Genomic DNA, 18,911 nt, shown 5'->3' on the forward strand with positions numbered 1-18,911 from the left:
TCTCCCTTCACAGTCTGACTTGCTAGTGACTGAGCACAGTGCATGACAATAATACTACAATTGCTTGATTACTTTGTGCCATATGTGCAAGAGTGGGTAACAGTTCAGCCTTGTAAACAACTGTTCAGAGTTTGGGCTTCCTTTGTTTTATTCAGCTATGCCATTCCCCCCCCCCCCATACTGCTGCTACTGGCATCTACTCTTCTCCCTACATGTGTGCTATGGGGCTGCCCTCATTTCCCTTTCTAAGACTAAGTGGGATGGTGCCATGGACACAGCCTCTATAGTGACTTAAATGGTCTTTGCCTTGCTTCTGTCCTTAAAGACCCATTACCATTTTACGGGTAGAAGGAGAGAATGAGAGAGCCCATGTAGTGCACTCAGTGTGCATGCAGTGTGTTGCCGTATGGAATTGGTTCCGTCCCCATGGAATTGGTGATGTGCTTGGTTGCTTGCATGCAATTATTACTAGACAAAGCTGACTTAGTGAGTATTAAATTACAAGACAGAAGTTGTGGGTAATTAAGGCTAGGTGTTTTTGTTGGTTTTCTGATAGTTCTATGGTTTTTAGCTCAACCTATAGCCCAAATTGGAGATAGAATCAGAAATCTTATTTTGCTAAACTCTCATCATGCAAAATACAGATTTTAAGTTTGAAAGTGTTTGTTTTTAATGATAAAAAGCAAGATATTCCCCACCCTGTATTTTCAAAAATTGTGTTGCTTAAGAGTGTTTTTCACAGTCTCTTCCACCCCACATGAAAGGCAACCCCTTCAGCAGTGTTTTGCAAGGGGGTTGCTGTGTGTGTGAGGAGAGAGAGAATACATTTTTCTTGCTGAAACAATTAAGCCATGCTCCCTAGCCCCTTTCCTGTGTGTAGTTGACTAGTTGTGCAGAATATAGGTAGGATTATGCACCTGGAAGCACACCCAAATGCCTTTCCGGTTGAAAGGACGCAGTCGTCTTTCATTTACACCTATTACATTGAATGGGATGGTCATCTGGACATGCATTCTCTTACTGCTGCAACTGGTCATATGCGACAAGAGTGAGGTGAGCACAAAAGCCTAGTGATATAGTATTAGTGGGTAATGAAATCACCAGCGCCACATGACAAGGCTGGGAGTGATGGCCCCACTACTTTGCCAATGGGATATGTTCCCTCTCCCCTTTCCATTTCAGAGTGAAGGCAATGTGATGGCTTAATTTGTCCCAGCTGACATTGTCATATTGCCAGATCTGATCAGTTAAATGGTGCCTGACATCACATTCACTATGTGATCGCCAGTAGTCTGGGTTCACAGAGTAAAAAAGAAAAAAAGTTTTCAAACAAACATGAAAACAGCAAAATATTAGGGGGATTGAAGGACTTTTTGCATCCCCAACGAGCCCACTTTTTACCTCAAAAATGTTAGTGTGTAATAATTTGTGCAGTACTAGTTGTGGAGTTTTATAATTACTTAAGTGTATTACACCACAGTTGAGACTGAGGTGGTGTGTTCTCTCTCTCTCTCTCTCTCTCTCTCTCTCTCTCTCTCTCTCTCTCTCTGTGTATATATATATATATATATATATCTTCAAACAAATTTGTATATATTTTATAATTTGTATAAGTTAAGTAAATTTGTATATATTTATACATTCTTCATAATTTGCTCTGCTTCTGAAAGTTATGGGGAGGGGCAGGACACTATGCAGTACTGTGATGTGCCAGTACCTGTCCTGGCTTCTGAGATTTCACCAGACCTTGTCCACATACTTTCAAGTATATTATCACAGCCATGTGCTATAAATTTGGTTTAAAAGATAAGCGGAAATTCTTAGGAAGCTGAAGTTGGTGTCCACTACTTCATTCTATGCTTTTTCTGTGTTCACATGGAATACACAGTATATTTCAAATTATATAAGAAAGCCAAGCCCTAGAATAGGGGTGGGCAATGCGGTGCTTACAGGCACCAATGCACCCCTGGATACCTTCCTTGGTGCTTGTCAGGGTGCTCTTATCCCTCCCACTTAAAACAAAAACAAAATTTCTTGCTGGCAGTTGGGATTGTGTCAAAGCAAAGTGAAAGCCTCTAGCCACTGCCATCTTTATTGAAACTCAGAGGCATTCTTAGCAAATGAAGATGGCAGGTGGCTACAGGTCAATGTTTTCCTTTACAGCATGCCCTGCCACCAAGAAAAGGTCAAAAAAGGGACTCCTGTTACTTTTGTCTGGTAAGCTGGAGTCAGGAACTTAAGAGAACAGTGATGGGGCTAGGAAGAGCAATGGTATCTCTTCTTGGGGGGCTCAGGGAAACTAGCAGGAAGCTAGCAAGAACAGGGGCAGAGAGCAGCAGGAAGCCAGCTGGGGCAGGGGGACTCAGCTGAGAGCAACCTTGGGCGTTGGGGTGGGCCATGTGCACCCCATCTGGATGGCTGAGGCTACGTGCGTGAGAGAGAGAGAGAGAGAGAGGCAGAGGAAGAGGAAGAGGATTTTGAGGGGCATTTTGAAGGGATCCTAAAAAATGTTTTGTGTGTATGTGCTTGCAGTGAAGGGGAGAAAGGAGGGGTGTGTGTGTGAATGCATAGACGAGGTGTGTGTGAGTGAGTGAGAGTGAAAGCAAGAGCATACCTATAACTGGTGAGCCAGGGTGTGAAAGAAAAAGAGATGGTGGGGGAATGAGTTGGCTGGCAGAGTGGGGTATGTGTGGAAGATGCCACACATTTCACATTTCACAGAAGTTTACCTTCTGTGAAATAGGTTTCTGCTGGTGCTGAAAACTATGGGTTCAAAGGAGTTGTTTAGTGTGCTAGGGCTCAGATACCATCTCTGCTTTGTACTTAGTGTTTTGGACAGGTTACTTGTCACTAGCCACACCTCCCATGGCAGCCGTTTTCTGATAGTCAGGACAGTTAGGCCCCAAAAGGTTGCCTATCCCTGTTCCAGAACAATCAACAAGAGGGTCAGCTACTCTTGTGTTGCACTGGATATCCCCCACTTCATACAGGGGAAGAATGTCTGGGCTCACTGGCAAGGTATTGTGATGTGAAGTTGTACTTACTATATTTATCACAGTTGTTAAAGGAAATTAATCTAAAATCAGAATCAATTATACTTGTGAGTTTTATTCCTTTGGCATTCTTAGATTTAAACATAAAGTAACAGTAAATTTACTCTTCATACATTTTTTTCAGTGTCAGTGCAGTTAACCTTCGACTGCTTTATATAGTCTTCGAGCAGGATTGAACCCTATAGGTCAAAGTACAGTATGCTGCCCTGAGGCTGAATACTTATATTTTATGCCTCCCTGACAAATTACAGAGTTTGAAAAACATGCTTTCTACTTCAATGATGGGAGAAACCAGCATACTTCCAGTAGGCAGTTTCCCTCCATTAATGTTGTGCTAAATTTCTGGTGATCAAAGACACTCTCGCCACAGTCCTTCATTCTTGTGTACACCTTACAGTGCTCCTCAGCTAAAGGCTCCATGCTTACTGTGGCCACCCGTTAAACATCTGAAGATCATTGGTTTTGTTGTCTTTCTCACCTAGTCTTTATAGCCCCTGTGTCAACCATCCTTCAGCCAACCAGCCACTTGATACTTTTTCTTCTGCATTTCCTTTTACAACTAAATAGGTGCATAGTCTCAAAGGCCTAATTTATTCTGAGGTTGTTACTGAAATGTAGATCTATGTTTGTCAATCTTCTTGTCACAACAGAAGAAACAATCATTTATCTTTGTAAATCAGATAATATCTGTTTCAGTGGATTACAGAGGGTTAGGCCTTGGGCTAGACAGGCTGTATCTGGGGTCCAGTTCAGATGCTGGCAGACAAGGATCAGAAGGGCAATAGATGTGATCACAGAGAGGCTGGAGGCCAGGCACCAGATCATGTAGACAGCAATTGGGCCAGAGCAAGTTCAGAGTCAGAACCAGGCAGAAGATCAAGTGTCAAGGCAGCAAGAGAAGGTTGATGGGGCTAGAAGCAGATGCGACATCAAAGGCAGGCAGGTGTCTCAATCTGAGGCAGCAGTGAGGAAAGGGAAGCAGGAGAATTGGCAGAGCTCTCACATTCAAGACAAGTTGCTTGGACCAATGAGCTGACTTGGCTGCAAGGTCTTTATGGGGCCTGGTGTGTCCTGATTGGTTTGGAGAGTCAGCTGACAGTATTCAAACTAGGAGGTCACTTGACTTTTTTCAAGATGGAACTGCATTCTAGAGGGCATATCTTTCCCTGGTCAGGTCAAACTTTAATTGCATATGGTCAAAGGCCTTTGCAAAAAATATCAAACAAACTCGAAAATATAGTATGCTACAAATTGCTAAGAACAAGCGCTAAATATATAAAACACAGTAAATACAGAACCAAAATCAAGAATAAAAAATGGGAGCAGTAAAACAGATAAATAATAAAAATCATCATCAGATTAGGGCACTGCTGTGACAATGTAGGGCAATCTCTAAATGCACTTTTGCATGAATCCTTGAGGCTGCCAGTAAGAAAAACAGAGATCCTATATGTCAAAGATAAATCAGTACCTGACAATAGCATTATTTTTTTTGGACAGCTTTGTATCTTAAGTAGTGTATCTTTTCTGGACAGTTTTTGAATGTAATGTCATTATAACAATACCTAAAAATGTAAAATGGGGTTCCAAGTACAAAGGACAAAATAAAAATATAATGTGGAAGATCTTGTATCTTAGAGATTCCATAAAGATATTCCATAAAGTTGTTTACACTGAGCCAAAGACATCCTAGTCTGTATGGCTTCCTGAGAACCCTGAGTGCTGGTGATGCAAGAGGTAAAGTGCTGAAAACTGGCTGCTGGAGGCTGGGTTTGAGATCCCACCCTTTTAGCACCTTACACAGCATGAGCTTGTGAATGTCTAATAATATCACATTTCTTCCTGATGCCCTCTTTTCATGCTTGTGTATGATATATGTTGTTTTCAGCATCTACTTTCTACATAATAAAAAGAAATTATGACTTTTCACAGTAGACAACCAAGTGAATTCTCAAAGCTAATGTATTTTATACCTTGATAGGACCAGATAAATAACTTCACAAAACCAACTGTAAGTCTTCCTAGTTTTTAAAGTTGTTGCTGCTATATTGTATAGTGGGGGCATCAAAGTCAAGTAGGTTGGAGGGCCAAGCAGTCAACTAACAGATTGCCCAGGGGACATGCTTGTTGTTTTTTGCAGATATGAAATAAAATCACCGGTTTGATAGGGAAGAGGGCCAGTATTAGGAGCACAGTTAAACATTCTGTTCACTATCTATATCTTGACTGTCAAAATTCCTTCATCTGCATTGCTACAGCCCTCAGTTGCTAGCTCCAAGCCTGAGCCACCTCTGCAACTTCCAGCTGTGCGTCATCTAAAGATCTTTCCCAAACACTACTGTTTATCCTCTAAAATTCTCTCACATATGAAAACAGCTGTCCCTCCCCCATCTTGCCAGCCTCAACATCCATGTTACCCAAGCCACCACTGCATATTCCATTCTCTTCCCCTTTGGCTGCAAATGCTGGCAAAGTGCAAATTCCTCTCTCCTTGCTGCTGATTTAAATGGACTGGGAAAGAGGCCAATAGTCAAGCAGCAATTAATGTTGGTAGGTCAGCCTCTTTGCACTACTAATGGTATCTCTTTCTAGCCCTGAAGATGGTTTAGTAATTTTTGGAGTATGGTAGGGCAGCTGTGAGCCATGTTTGGGAGCCCAAAGGGCCTGATAAGGTTTGACAGCTCTGCTGTATACTCTGTGAAAGTTGGTCTATTTTTGTTTTCTTTTCTTCCATTGGTAAATCTGAAGGAAGCCAGGGTGGTGATGTTGGCCCCTGGGCATGATCCCAGTGCAGCAAAGAGCTTATTAAAAGCCAACCACTCCCTGGAAGTGGTAGCTGCTAGGCAGACCTGCTCAACTGGGCTGTAGCTGAAGTAGAGCAGAATGTGCAGGTGCAGAAGGCATTGTATTAAACTGGAGGCAATGGAGTAAAACACTTGGATATGCAAGTTCAGAGAGCCAAACCTTGGAGACAGGATGCTTCTTGTTTTCTTTATTAATGGATATAACTGGTCTTTGTAAAATTGACCTAGAAAAGCTGGCAGCTGTTTTTCATTGTTGAGGTGAATTTATTACACTCTCATCTAGTATTGTATAATTACTACATACATGCAGTCCAGTCAGTCACCTGATAGGTGACACCCTTCAAAAGAGGATGAGCGCAATAGTCGTATTAGAGGTGGTATAATTCCAAGTTTGATGCAATGCTGATAGTTATCATTGTTATGCTCCTAACAAGTGTTTTGTTTATGGCACTTGGTACGGATTGATGCCAGAATGTATTGGAATGTCGTTTAGAAAAGTGGTGTCATCTTTTATTTATTTTTCTTCAAAGCTGGCATATTTTAACAAATTATGCTTAAAGTATGCAGATTAGTGGTTTACAGTGACTGGGTTTGGACGATCTGTGCGGGAAACAACTCAGCGTCAGTTGTTTCCCCTGCCCCTGTGTGTGCTGGTCGCATGACCGTGATTTTCCTTATTACCTGTGCCGCGTCATACGTTGTCTGTCAGCTGCACCTGTCGGCACAGACATAGTTGCGTTTTCACCCTACAACCTATACTGCCACGGCTTGCAGTATAGGTTATAGGGTGGGTGAAAATGCACTACGCCCATGCTGCGCACCAGGTTTTGATGACACGGCAATCCATGATGTGGTACGGGTAATTAGGGTAATCCTGGTTGTGCAACTGGCATGTGCAGGGGCAGGGGAAGCAACCAACACTGGGTTGTTTCCCCCACTGATTGTCTGAACACACTCAGTATGTAGTTAAAGACTCCTATAACTTAAAGTAGACTGTAGCTTCTGAGATTCAATATACTTTAAGAAAAGGCATCCAGAATATTTTAGTAGTCTTTGGTCTCATTTAGATTTTTCTGAGGAATTGCAATCTCTGTTTATATAATTTTAAACTTTCATATTTTTATATGTGCCTGGGTAACTCAGGGGGGCAAGGGGGTGCCCCCATAACTGCAGTCACGGGTAGGGGGAGGTATGACATTGGAGGATTAACAGGCCAGTTGAGGAGAAAAGGGACTAGATCCCTTACAGCTATCTCCTCTTATTTATTATTTATTTATTATATTTATTTATATCCCGCCTTTTCCCCAATTCTTGTGGTCTATAGGAATACAATCTCCCTCTCTAGGCTTTCTGTTCATTCGAGTGCAGATCTTGAGTGTCTGTACCTTGGGTTCCTGGGAGAGATTAGGGATTCTGCTAATGTACCACCCATCCCACTACCCATCAGATTCCCTGCCTGAGCTGATGGAGGTGGTCTGGGTTTGGGTGTTGAGGACCCCCAGGATGATGGTTCTGGCGGATCTTAACTTCCATGCTGAGGCTGTTGTATCCTGGGTGGCTCAGAATGTAATGGCTGCCACGACAGCCATGGGGCTGTCTCAACATGTCACTGGCCCAACACATGTAAAAGGACACACACTTTTCTCAACTGAGCAGGAGGATGGTGATCTGAAAGTGGGGTAATTAACATCTATTCCTTTGTCATGGTCAGATCACTTCCTATTGAGGTTTAGACCCTCAGCAGCCTTTCTTTCCCCTCTGCAATTCTGGGAGACCAATTAAGATGGTCTGCCACCATAAACTAATGGACTGATGGATTTCAGAGGGCTCTGTGGGATTTTCCTACTGGTATGGCTGGTGCGCCTGTCGAAGCCCAGATTGCTCTGTAGAATGCAGAGATGACTTGGGCGGTTGACACAATCGCTCCTAAGCTCCCTCTCCCTCTGAGCAGAGCCCGGCCAACTCCTTAATATGCACCTTAGCTGAAGGCAATGAAGCAAGAGGGGAGACGGCTAGAACAAATTTGGAGGAAAACGCATGCTGAGTCTGATCGAACACGGGTTAGAGTTCATTATCAAGCCTACTCTGTGGCGGTGACAGTGGCAAACAGACAGTTCTGTTCCACCAGCATTGCATCTTCTCAGTGTTGTCCAGTGGAGCTTTTCTGAGTGGTTCATGGCCTGCTGCATTCTGGGCCAGGGAGAGAAACTGTGGAACCCTCGGTAGTGTGCTGTGATGAGTTTGCGCTCAGATTCGTCATGAAATGGACACCATGCTTAATGATGCAGACAAGGTGCTTGGCCAAGTCTGGTTGACCATTTGTGTGCTCGATCCTTGTCCTTCATGGCTTATTACATCGAACAAAGAAGGGATATCTGGCTGGTTGTAAATTATTCCCTGAGAGAGGGAGTTGGGCTGGCCTCTTTAAAAGAGGTGGTAATCAGGCCACTTCTGAAAAAGCCTGACCTAGATCCAGAGAATGTTAACAACTATAGGCCGGTGGCTAACATCCCCTTCTTGGGCAAGGTGCTTGAGCGGGTGGTTGCAGGACAGCTCCAGGCACTCTTGAATGAAATTGATTATGTAGATCCATTTCAATCTGGCTTCAGGCCTGTTTTTGGAATGGAAACTGCCTTGGTTGCCCTTTGAGATGACCTTTCCCAGGTGAGGGACAGTGGGAGTGCAACCATGTTGTTTCTCCTGGACCTCTCAGCAGTTTTCGATACCATTAACCATGGTATCCTTCTGGATAGGTTGTCTGGGTGGGTGTTGGAGGCACCATGCTGCAGTGGTTCCACTCCTACTTGGCTGACTGATTCCAGAAGGTGGTGCTGGGGGATTATTGCTCTGTGCCATGGCAACTATGCCATGGGTTCCACAGGGCTCTGTTTTATTCCCCATGCTGTTCAGCTTCTACATGAAACCACTGGGGGAGGTTATCTGGAGGTGTGGGCTGAGGTGCCAATAATATGCAGATGACACCCAGCTCTACCTCTCTTTTTCATCAAATCCAGGTGAGGCAGTGACTGTTGAATCAGTGCCTGGGCACAATAGTGGACTGGATGAGGGCCAATAAACTGAGACTCAATCCAGACAAGATGGAGGTACTGTCAGTGGGTCTTTTGTCTGCCCAGCTAGGTGATGTTCACCTCATCCTGGGGGGGCGGGGTTGCACTCCCCCTAAAGGATCAGTTTTGTAGTTTGGGGGTGCTCTTGGACCCAGAACTGTCACTTGTGGCACAGGTGAACTCAGTGGCACGGAGCACCTTTTATTAGCTCTGGCTGATATACCAACTACACCCTTATCTGGACAGAGATAGCCTAGCTACAGTTATCCATGCTCTGAAAATCTCTCGTTTGGATTATTGCAATGCGTTATATGTGGGGCTGCCTTTGAAAACGGAAACTTCAGTTGGTCCAAAACAGGACGCGAGATTGTTAACTGGGACTGGCCAATGAGATCAAGTTACACCAGTACTATTCCAGCTGCACTGACTGCTAGTTCATGTCCGGGCCTGATTCAGAGTGCTGGTATTAACGTTCCAAGCCCCAAATGGCTTGGGGCCAGGTTATCTGAAAGATCGCCTCCTCCCATATGTACCTGCCCGGACCCTAAGATCATGGGTCCTTCTCTGGGTGCTCCTGCCAAAGGAAGTGAGGCGGGTGCTACCAGGAAGAGGGCCTTTTCTGCTGTGGCACCCCGGCTGTGGAATGAGCTCCCTTCGCCTGGCACCTGTGTTGTATTCCTTTCAGTGCCAGGTGAAGACCGTTTTCCCCCCTAGCATTTTAGCACTCTAGTCTTTTAGCTCTGCTGTTTCAGATCTGTATTTTAAATCTCTGCTTTGCTGCTAGGTTTTATTCTGGTTATACTTTTACATTGTAGTTTTGAGCTTTCATATTTTATATTGTTTTATGCTGTACTTTTTAATTTTTGTGAACTGCCCAGAGAGCTTCGGCTATTGACTGGTATAGAAATGAAATAAATAGAATAATAATAACAAAATAAATAAAACATCAGAAAAAGTATTTCCCTTGGTATTAAATTCTGGAGACTTGCAAATATATCAGTAACTCTATTTTACAGAAAGTACATTCTAACACAAATGGGACTTGGAAGAATGTAGTCAAATTTCACCATATTTTTGGTTATTACAATTACAGCTTATGTCTAGTTTGTCCATAACCTTGCCAAGTTGGGGTGTTCATTTACACACTCAGGATATCCATTTTGAGTGATAGTGGCACCCTGGATAAATAGCAGAAATTAGTTTAAGAGTGGCTCTACCCACCCCCTTACAAAGATTTTGCACAATCTCTTTCTAAGTGCCCTTCTACAGTTCCACTTGCGCAACTTGTTGACTTACATTTAACACCTTTTGAGGCACTCTTTTGTCCTCTTTAATGACTTCTAATCTCCAACTTTGGTGGCATGTTACAAGTCTGAGCAAGTTGGCTAAACAGTAGTTTGAATTTCCTAGGCAGTTTTGGGGCAAAATAGAATAGTTTGAAGCTTGGTATATCTTAAATGTCTGACTCATGGAAGATAAGAATTAACAGCAACTTTTGGATCACTCTTGCATATATCTAGGGCTTCCTGTTGGCTAATTTGAGAGTTGGCATGCTGGTCTACTATTTAACAGTTACAGCAGTATGCTGTATGCTCTAGAGACACTAGATTAGAGAATGTCAATTCTAGGAGTAAGTAGCTAGACCAGTGGTTCATCTTGCCCAATATTGTTAACAGCTTTCCAAGATCTTTGGCAGAGGTCTTCCCTGGCCCAGCTATCTGAAATCCTTGAGATGTCTAGTACTGAGGTTTTTTATTTTATTTATTTATTTTAGTACATTTCTATACTGTCCCATAGCTGAAGCTCTCTGGGCAGTTTACACAAGGTTGGACATACTTGGCATATATCCTACTATGTGTAAGCAGCTACCTTTTGCTTTTGGGTGGTCATATGTTCTGTATCTCATTGTGCTACAAATATAAGTTTTTCAGACCTGAAAGGATCACTGAATTTTTCCAGCCAGTCATCAGATTTACTGGTGGTTCCTCATTTCCTTCCCTTTAAAAGATTTTAGTCATTGGCTGGAGTCCAGCTTTAATGGGGAAATTATGAACAGTGTTAAGAAATATGCCTCATCCCACCCACTCCCACCTCCTACTACTGCCAAGATTTTGCATATGCCCCTTGAGGCCTGGAATCTGGCTCTCGTGAGGAATGTAGAGTTGGAGGCCCCATCGCCCTACCTGGGTCAGGTGGGCATCAGGGAAGTACACGCACAGGACTTAGACTGGGCCCTTTGTTCCCCCTCAACTGCTGGACACTTTTGGGTGTGCAAGGTGCCTGGACAAGCAGTGTCCCACTTCTCCCAGCCCGGTCCCATGCTGTCTGCCACACCCTCTTAGCTGCCCTGCCTCCGGCCCAGGCGAGGCTGCAGCAAGGCCATTGCCTGGATACACCAGCCTGGCAGAAGTGGCTATGATGCTGGGGAAAAGTTCTCCTGACAGAACCCCCACAGCCAACTTTATGACCAGAACTTTTGTTGGAAGTACAGGGGCACCTGCCACCCCGGGGTGTGATACCTGGTGCTGCTGAGTAGGTGAGTGAATTTATGAAGCCCTGCACATGCATGAACATTATTCCCTCTACAAAGGCTGTGTTTCCCAGATACTAGATACTTGTGAGAGATTGTATCGTACAATCTCTTGATTTTAATCAAGACTGGCTATCTGATTATGTAATTACTATATCAGCGGTTACTTTTTTTGGCAGACCTAGAGAACTTGGTATAAATGAGAAAGTAATTGGATAAATTAAATATTAAATCTATGAGACAAGCTAAATTTCTTTAAAATTTGCATACTCGTGGCAGACTAGTGGAGTCTTTTGGCTATTTGCTATTTCTTTGCTATTTCAAAATAATCAAAATCATGATTCAGCTTCAGTTACTTAAATCATAAGGTGGTTTAGAACAAGGATGTGGAGAAAATATATCTCCAGATGTTTTGGCTTTCAATTCCCAGCATTCCTGCCCCTTGACCATACTAGCAGGGGCTTCCGGGAGTTCAAGTCTAAAACATCTGGAGATCTACCTTCTGCCCACTCCTGGTTTAGAAAACATAGAAGCTGATGTTACAACAAACAGGTTGGGTTACTGAGGCTTTAAAACATCGTACTCTTAAATTTGTTATCTTTTCTCCATGAGGTTATAGAAACTTAATAATTTTAAAAGATGAATTGACATACTAATACCTGGTTCTGGGCCACAAGTTGATTATACATGATCATTGTGTGTTCAGGCAATGGCTTTGGTAGACTTCCATATTAATGAGAGGACTTTGCATATGAATGTCTTAAGCTGGGCAGATGTAGGATTACTTGAATTTAAAATAGTCCCTGGGAACTTCTCTCCTCCCCCTTCTTTTCTTATTCTAATACTGATTGTGTTAGCCTTCCCCAACTTTGTGCCCTCTAGATGTGTTGGATCATCTCCAGCCAGCATAACCCATGTTGAGTGGGGTGATGGGAGTTGTTGAACACATCTGGAGGGCAGAAGGTTGGATCACATTGAAGAGCTAGACTTGTTGTAGTTGTACAATCTTCAGCACTCTGTCCCCTTTCTTGTAGTTTTTTTTGCCATTTCTAAAAAGTGAAAAGACAAGAGATGGGTATCAAGATGAGGAGGGGCATCTAAAGGACTACTTGTCCTAAGGAATCACCAGAAATGCTACTGTAGAAGCACTTGTCGAAGTGCAATCATGAACAATCTTGAAAGGACTTCATTTGAATTTTTTTAAAAAAATCAAATAGTAGTAAAGTATTTAGGAGAGGAGGGAAGGGAAGGGAAGGGGAGAGAGATGATATGTATCTTATGTTCTTATATCCTTGAGTGAGAGGAACTTCTGGATGGAGACACTGATCAGGCAAGCTGACTTCCCTCTGGGGAAGACAAATTGCAGTGGTGGGAAAAATTATTCTTGGCATTGTTTCATGGTGGTGTCAAATAATTAGCCTGGGGCATTTAGCACACCTTGTTTCAAATTAGGGAAGTTGTGCTTCTAAATTTGTTGTTAGTCGTTCAGTCGTGTCTGACTCTTCGTGACCCCATGGACCATAGCACGCCAGGCCTTCCTGTCCTGCGCTCTCTCCCGGAGTGTGCTCAAGCTCATATTCATTGCATTGGTGATGCTATCTAGCCATCTCATCCTCTGCCGTCCCCATCTCCTTTTGCCTTCAGTCTTTCCCAGCATCAGGGTCTTTTCCAGAGAGTTTTCTCTTCGCATTAGGTGGCCAAAATATTGGAGCTTCGGCTTCAGTATCTGTCCTTCCAATGAGCACTCAGGGTTGATTTCCTGTAGGATGGACTGATTTGACCTCCTTGCAGTCCAGGGGACTCGTAAGAGTCTTCTCCAGCACCACAGTTGGAAAGCATCAATTCTTTGGCGCTCAGCCTTCCTTATAGCCCAGCTCTCATGGCAGCTGCATGCTCAGCACATTTGAAAATGAGGCTGATTGTGTGTAGGCACCAAAACATGGCCTTAATTCCTTAGATTGAAGTGTCATGATTTGGAACAGCTCTGTCCAAAACTGCAACTCCCTGTAAAATGGAATTCCATTATAACTGATCCTAGAAAAGGCAAAAGTTTTAGTTACCCTAATATTGATACTTTGAATGCTTGATCAATCAAGTGTTGTTGATTTGAGAAGGGTGGTGGAAAAAAAAGTGGACAATGCTTTAAGAATATATTCAGTTGTCATCCAAATATTAGATTAATAATATAATCACAGTACATCATATTAATGCTTTTAAAATATGGGCTTTTTCTTTTTTCTTGTTGCCTTTTAATGTACTTTTAAATTTTCATTCATTGAATAAAACTAGTTCAAGCCAATCCATTTTTACAACTTTGTATCTTATACTTGGTTAGACATTGTAGCTCTGGTGGGCAAAGTGTTCCCTTTGTAAAGCTAGACGATGTAAGAAGCAGCCTTTTCATATGATGATTACACAATCACATTTTCCTCCTTTTCATTCATGTCCTTAACACAAAAGCATCTTTGTCCACTTGCCTGGTATAATTCAGATTAAGGAATATTTTGGGGGGCTAGAGAGTATAACAGTATGCAAAGACATTTGTTATTCTCATAAAATATTTCATGTATTCTAGTAGTTGTAAGATAAGGTTTTATATGTTACTGCTGAGCGGATATGTTCTCATGTCAAGCGTTTCCACTGTCATGTATTGTGTACAAGCTAGAGTGAGAAATGAGAGAAAAGACAGGCTATATTCTCCGAGACTGGTGTGACTTCCTGCACCACTGCAGTGATGGGTGGAATTCTGTTACTGACTGCTGTGGGCAAACATGTATAGATAATCAGTGGTATTGCACACAATGGCTATATTCAGGTGTTATAATACAATGAGAATGCACTGCAGCAAGCCTTGTACTGTCACACTCCCCCTCCCTCTTTTATGTACAATTAGAAGCTATTTATGGTTTGTAACAAACTGTACTTTCCGATTTTGTCCGATTACAGGAAACTATGATATGAACAAACTATGGATCTTTGTTATCTAATTATGGTTTGTATAAATCACTTGTTCCCATATTTGGACAAAACAGGAAATGATTTCCTAGTACAAGTGTATTGTTATAAACAATATTGTTTATAACAATGTTGTTTATTGTTATAAACTCACCTTCTTTGTAAAGGAGGGGGGAAGCGGAGGATGGAGGGCATACGCCTGAGGTTCTCTGTGATGTGTTCTGGCCTCAACAAATCATTGTTTGTTTTAATGCCTGAATGTAACCAGTGAACGTAAAAAACACTTGCTTCATGGTGTATTAATGGATGATGTTTGCCCCACTCTTGCTCCTTTTCAGTGATTACCCCCTATCCTGAATGTATTTGTGTGCAGGGGGAAAATAGTGATAAAGCATATGTGTGTGTATCTACCTACCTACCTACCTACCTACCTATTGATGTAATTATTATTGTCTGATGTATGCGTAGAGCAGATCTGCACAACCTATGATCCACTGAGCCAAATACAGCCCATCAGTCACGTATTGTGACCTTTGAGGTGATTCACAGTCTCCTTATTCCTTCAGTCCTGTGCAGCTACAGACAAAAAAGGAGGTTTATTGAAGGCCTAGTGGGCTACCATACTTGGTCAATGGGCTGCATTTAGTTATGCAGGGCTGGCTAAGAAAGTTCTGGGCATTTACACTGTTGGAATCTGTACCTGTGCAGAGCAACTTCGGAAACTTCTAAAGCAAGGGTGGAGAACCTGTACCCCACAGGTTCCCCACCCCTGTTCTAGAGCTTTGGCCAGGGATCTAGGTAGCATTCATCTGTTTAACAAACTTTTGACTTTGATCATTTTATTTAGAAAATGTACCATGTTCATAGTTAACTATACCTAGTTAAAGAGCCTAATAGTAGGATGGTTTTCTAACTGCATTAAAAAGGGGCTTTCTGAATTCCTTACTGATGGGAAGATGGAAGTTGTTTTTGTGTTTCACAGGACTGAAAGCAAGTATTCGGTTGCAACCTGCAGTTAAGGTTGTTAAGTTAAAGAGGGTGGGATAGAACAGGTGCTCATTAATACCTCTAGGCTACAACTACAGGTGACTGTATTTTAAAAAAAGAATGTGCAGACACTCAACAGGTGGATCTAGATTCTGTTGGTTCTCTGAGTACAATATATGTGAGCTACTAATTACATAGCAATTCCTTTAATTTGAAAACTTTATATGTTGGTTAGAAGCAAGAACTACTCAAAAGTGATTGGTTGACTACCGTTCTCCCCCATCTGCATTCACAGAGTTCAAAATGGGGAATATTTCTCAATGTATAGCTGCTAATTGTGTCTTCAGGAATGCACTGTACCTCATGATTGCTAATTACATGAAAATAGGATTTCATAAAGATCTTCAGATGTATAGGCAAGATAGAAATTGTCTTTTGATTTTCTTGTAATGCTGGCTATTTGATAACCAACCTTCCTTGTACTCCTGTATCCTGATCATACTAAACCTTTTTTATACTGGACGCTGGTTTTGACTATATGACTTGTGAGCTCATGAACTTTTCCACATGAGTCAGGAGAATGGGGACAGGCTGAAAATTCCCAGCAGAGATGTGGGGGGTGGGGGTGGGGGTGGAGGTGGGGGTGGGGAGGATTGGGATGACTGTGTCCCGTAGTCCTTGTCTGGAGTTAAATCTCCCCCTTAAGGTAGCTCCATTGTTTGGGGACAGGGCTATTGGCAGCTTTCCAATCTGTATGCTGATCATGGGAGGAGTTGGGGGACAGTCAGAAGTAACTCTGGCATTTGTACCTCTGATTATCTGTCCATGGAAGCTCACACCCAGATGTTTGGGGGAGGAGGAGGAGGGGTTGATTGTCTTTTGTTCAAATGCAGAAATAACTCCTCAAGATTTAAAGAACCCTATGATGATGGATATAGTATTACTTTCTATATTTTCCCCTTGGAGGTGGAAAGAACAGCATTAGCAGTAATGCCAGTAGCAGGAATGTTTTAATCTTCAGAAGAAGAAACTTAGGGCAGATTTTCAAAAACTGCCTCCAGGGCCTTTTTCCATGTTCCTGTATAACCAGTTAAATCCATTTTTTTCACCAGTTCATTCAACACGCTTGAGAACAAGTTAAACTACATTTTTCAAGACTGTATTACTGCTGTGAGAGTTTTTTTTTTCCTTCACAAAATTTAGAAGAGAATACCAAACTATTAGTTCAGCTATGGAGTATTCCCATGTAGAGTAGTTGTTTGTTTGTGTTTTTTTTAAATGTAGTTCTTACGTCTTTTTAGGTGTGCTTCAGGCTTTACAATAAGTGCTTCCTGATGGCCAAAAGAGGTGGTAGTTTTTTGGCTGGACTAGTTCTAGCTCTGTTTGTGGTAATTAACTGTGCTTTAGTTAATCTCAATGCAAAAGACAGAGCTCTTGAGGAAACCACCATTTTCCCCTTAAGCAGAGGAATCGCTATAGTGGTGGCTAGAGACCACACTTTTCCTGATCACTTGCCTGTCCACTCTTTTCCTCATCACTTGCCATTTCCTTTTCTGCTGGTAAGAGGGGTCAGAAGAGATGGTTTATCGTACAAGGGGGCTACATTTATGTTCAGTGCAATAATTTAAAAACTTTTAAGTATTTAAAAGCAGGGTTACATTTATCATAGACGACTCCTCCACTCTTTGTGAGACATTATTGTTGTTGCAATTTGTGTTGCTTCCCACTGCAAAAAATCAGTCCTGAAGTAATTTACACACACAAATACAGAAATTCATAATTAATATAACAGAAAAACCGAGATACATCAAAATTAGCACAATAATACAAACAAATATAAAACCATGAAACAAAATTTAAAAAATACAATATGGAAAGTGTTTATCCACAGTACACAGAATCTCCTCTCTGCTTTCCCCTCTACCTAGAATGAACCCCACAAAAATAGCCCACAACAATTGGGCCATAATTAATGTCTAAATTCCTTGTAAAATAAGTACTTCTTTGCCTGGCATTAAAAAGATGACTGTGTCGGTGCCAGGCAAGCTTCCTTCAGGAGAGCAGTCTGTAAATGTGGTGCTATCACAGAAAAGAGCCATTCCCAAACTGCCACCTCCCAAACTTCTCTTGGAGGGGGCACACAGAGAAGGGCCTCTGAAGCAGACCACAGGGTCCAGGTAGGTTCATACAAGAAGAGGCAATCCTTAAGTTATTGGGGTTCCAAGCCTTTTAGAGCTATATAGGTTAAGACCAGCACTTTGAATTTGGCCTGGAAACAAATTGGCAACCAGTGCAGGCAAGCCAGGACCGGACATATATGTTCATATCGTCTAACCCCAGTCAGTAACCTGGCTGCTGAATTCTGCATTAGATGCAGTTTCTGAACCATCTTCCATGGCAGCTCAACATACCATGCATTTTAGTAATCTAACCACTTAAGCCTCCAGTGACAATGATGGATCCAGGAGTACCCTCAAGCTCCAGTGCCAGTTGCAATTCCCCCATCTGGACACAGGAACTACTTACCAGCAGAGCTTCAGTCTTGTCTGTATTGAACCTAATTTTCTTGGCTTTTATTTAGTCCATTGCCAAGGCCAGACACTTAGGCATTTGTCTGTTCACGCTTGAATGCCATGTGCTGCTTTTGCAATGGAACCTTTAAGAATTGCTACAAACCAGCATTTTAAAAAATGGGACAATAGGGAAAATATGGGCATGCAGTAGTTTGGTAGGAATGCTGTCTGGATTCTGAGGCATGAACTGAGTGAGTGAATGAATGGTGTCAAAGCAGGGAAGAGAGAGGGTGTGTGCTAATAATAATACTTAGCATTTGTATAGTGTTTGTAAGTGTTCAAGTGCTTTGCATGCGTTACCTAGTTGTAATCCTTAAGGTAAGTTAGTGTATTATCCCACCATATTGCAGATGGGGAGCGGGGGGACTGAGTGAGAAATTGACTTGCCTAAGTGAGTTCATGGATGAAATTCAGGGAATTCCTGATTCATAGCTCAGTCTCTACAACAGCTCTGTATAGATGTCCCCATTTTAATGGAACACATTACAGGCCTGTGTTGTGTACCTACTAAAATAGTAATGCACCCCCCCCCCTTTGTATTCACCACAGAACAACATTTGGGCTGCAAATCTTGAGAAAGAAAGTATAAGGGTTAAGTGGCTTTTCTTTTCCCTCCCGGCTGTTGTTTCTGTAGGCTAAAACAGTTGATGAAATTACATACAGTTCAGTAAGCAATGTGTTTAAACTATATTACCTGACTGGAATATGCCAAGAGGAAGCTTTCTAGAGAAACCTGTGCAGTTGGTAAGTTTTGGCAGTGTATCGTTGGAACTGCGTGAAAGATTTCATTCAGAAGCTTCTTCAGCCTAACAAAATAAAAAGTCATAAGGCTGCACGGTTGCTGTATACTGTATTGCTAAAGCCATCTGCTTTGTATAGTGGGAAGGTAATAACTTTTGTAGAATATTAATAATCTCCTGATCCACTGTTGACTGTGTTTT

At 42.3% G+C, this 18,911-nt stretch overlaps 1 protein-coding gene across 13 annotated transcripts in view; it reads left to right on the forward strand.

Annotated features, from left to right (window-relative positions):
* Positions 1–18,911, forward strand: part of TBCD (tubulin folding cofactor D) — a 219,903-nt gene that overhangs the window by 69,895 nt on the left and 131,097 nt on the right. The gene's annotated exons all lie outside the window — the stretch shown is intronic.

The sequence above is a fragment of the Heloderma suspectum genome, chromosome 2 (genome assembly GCF_057233095.1).
Source record: "Heloderma suspectum isolate Gila_16-S chromosome 2, 16-S_ref, whole genome shotgun sequence".
Lineage (NCBI taxonomy): Eukaryota > Metazoa > Chordata > Lepidosauria > Squamata > Helodermatidae > Heloderma > Heloderma suspectum.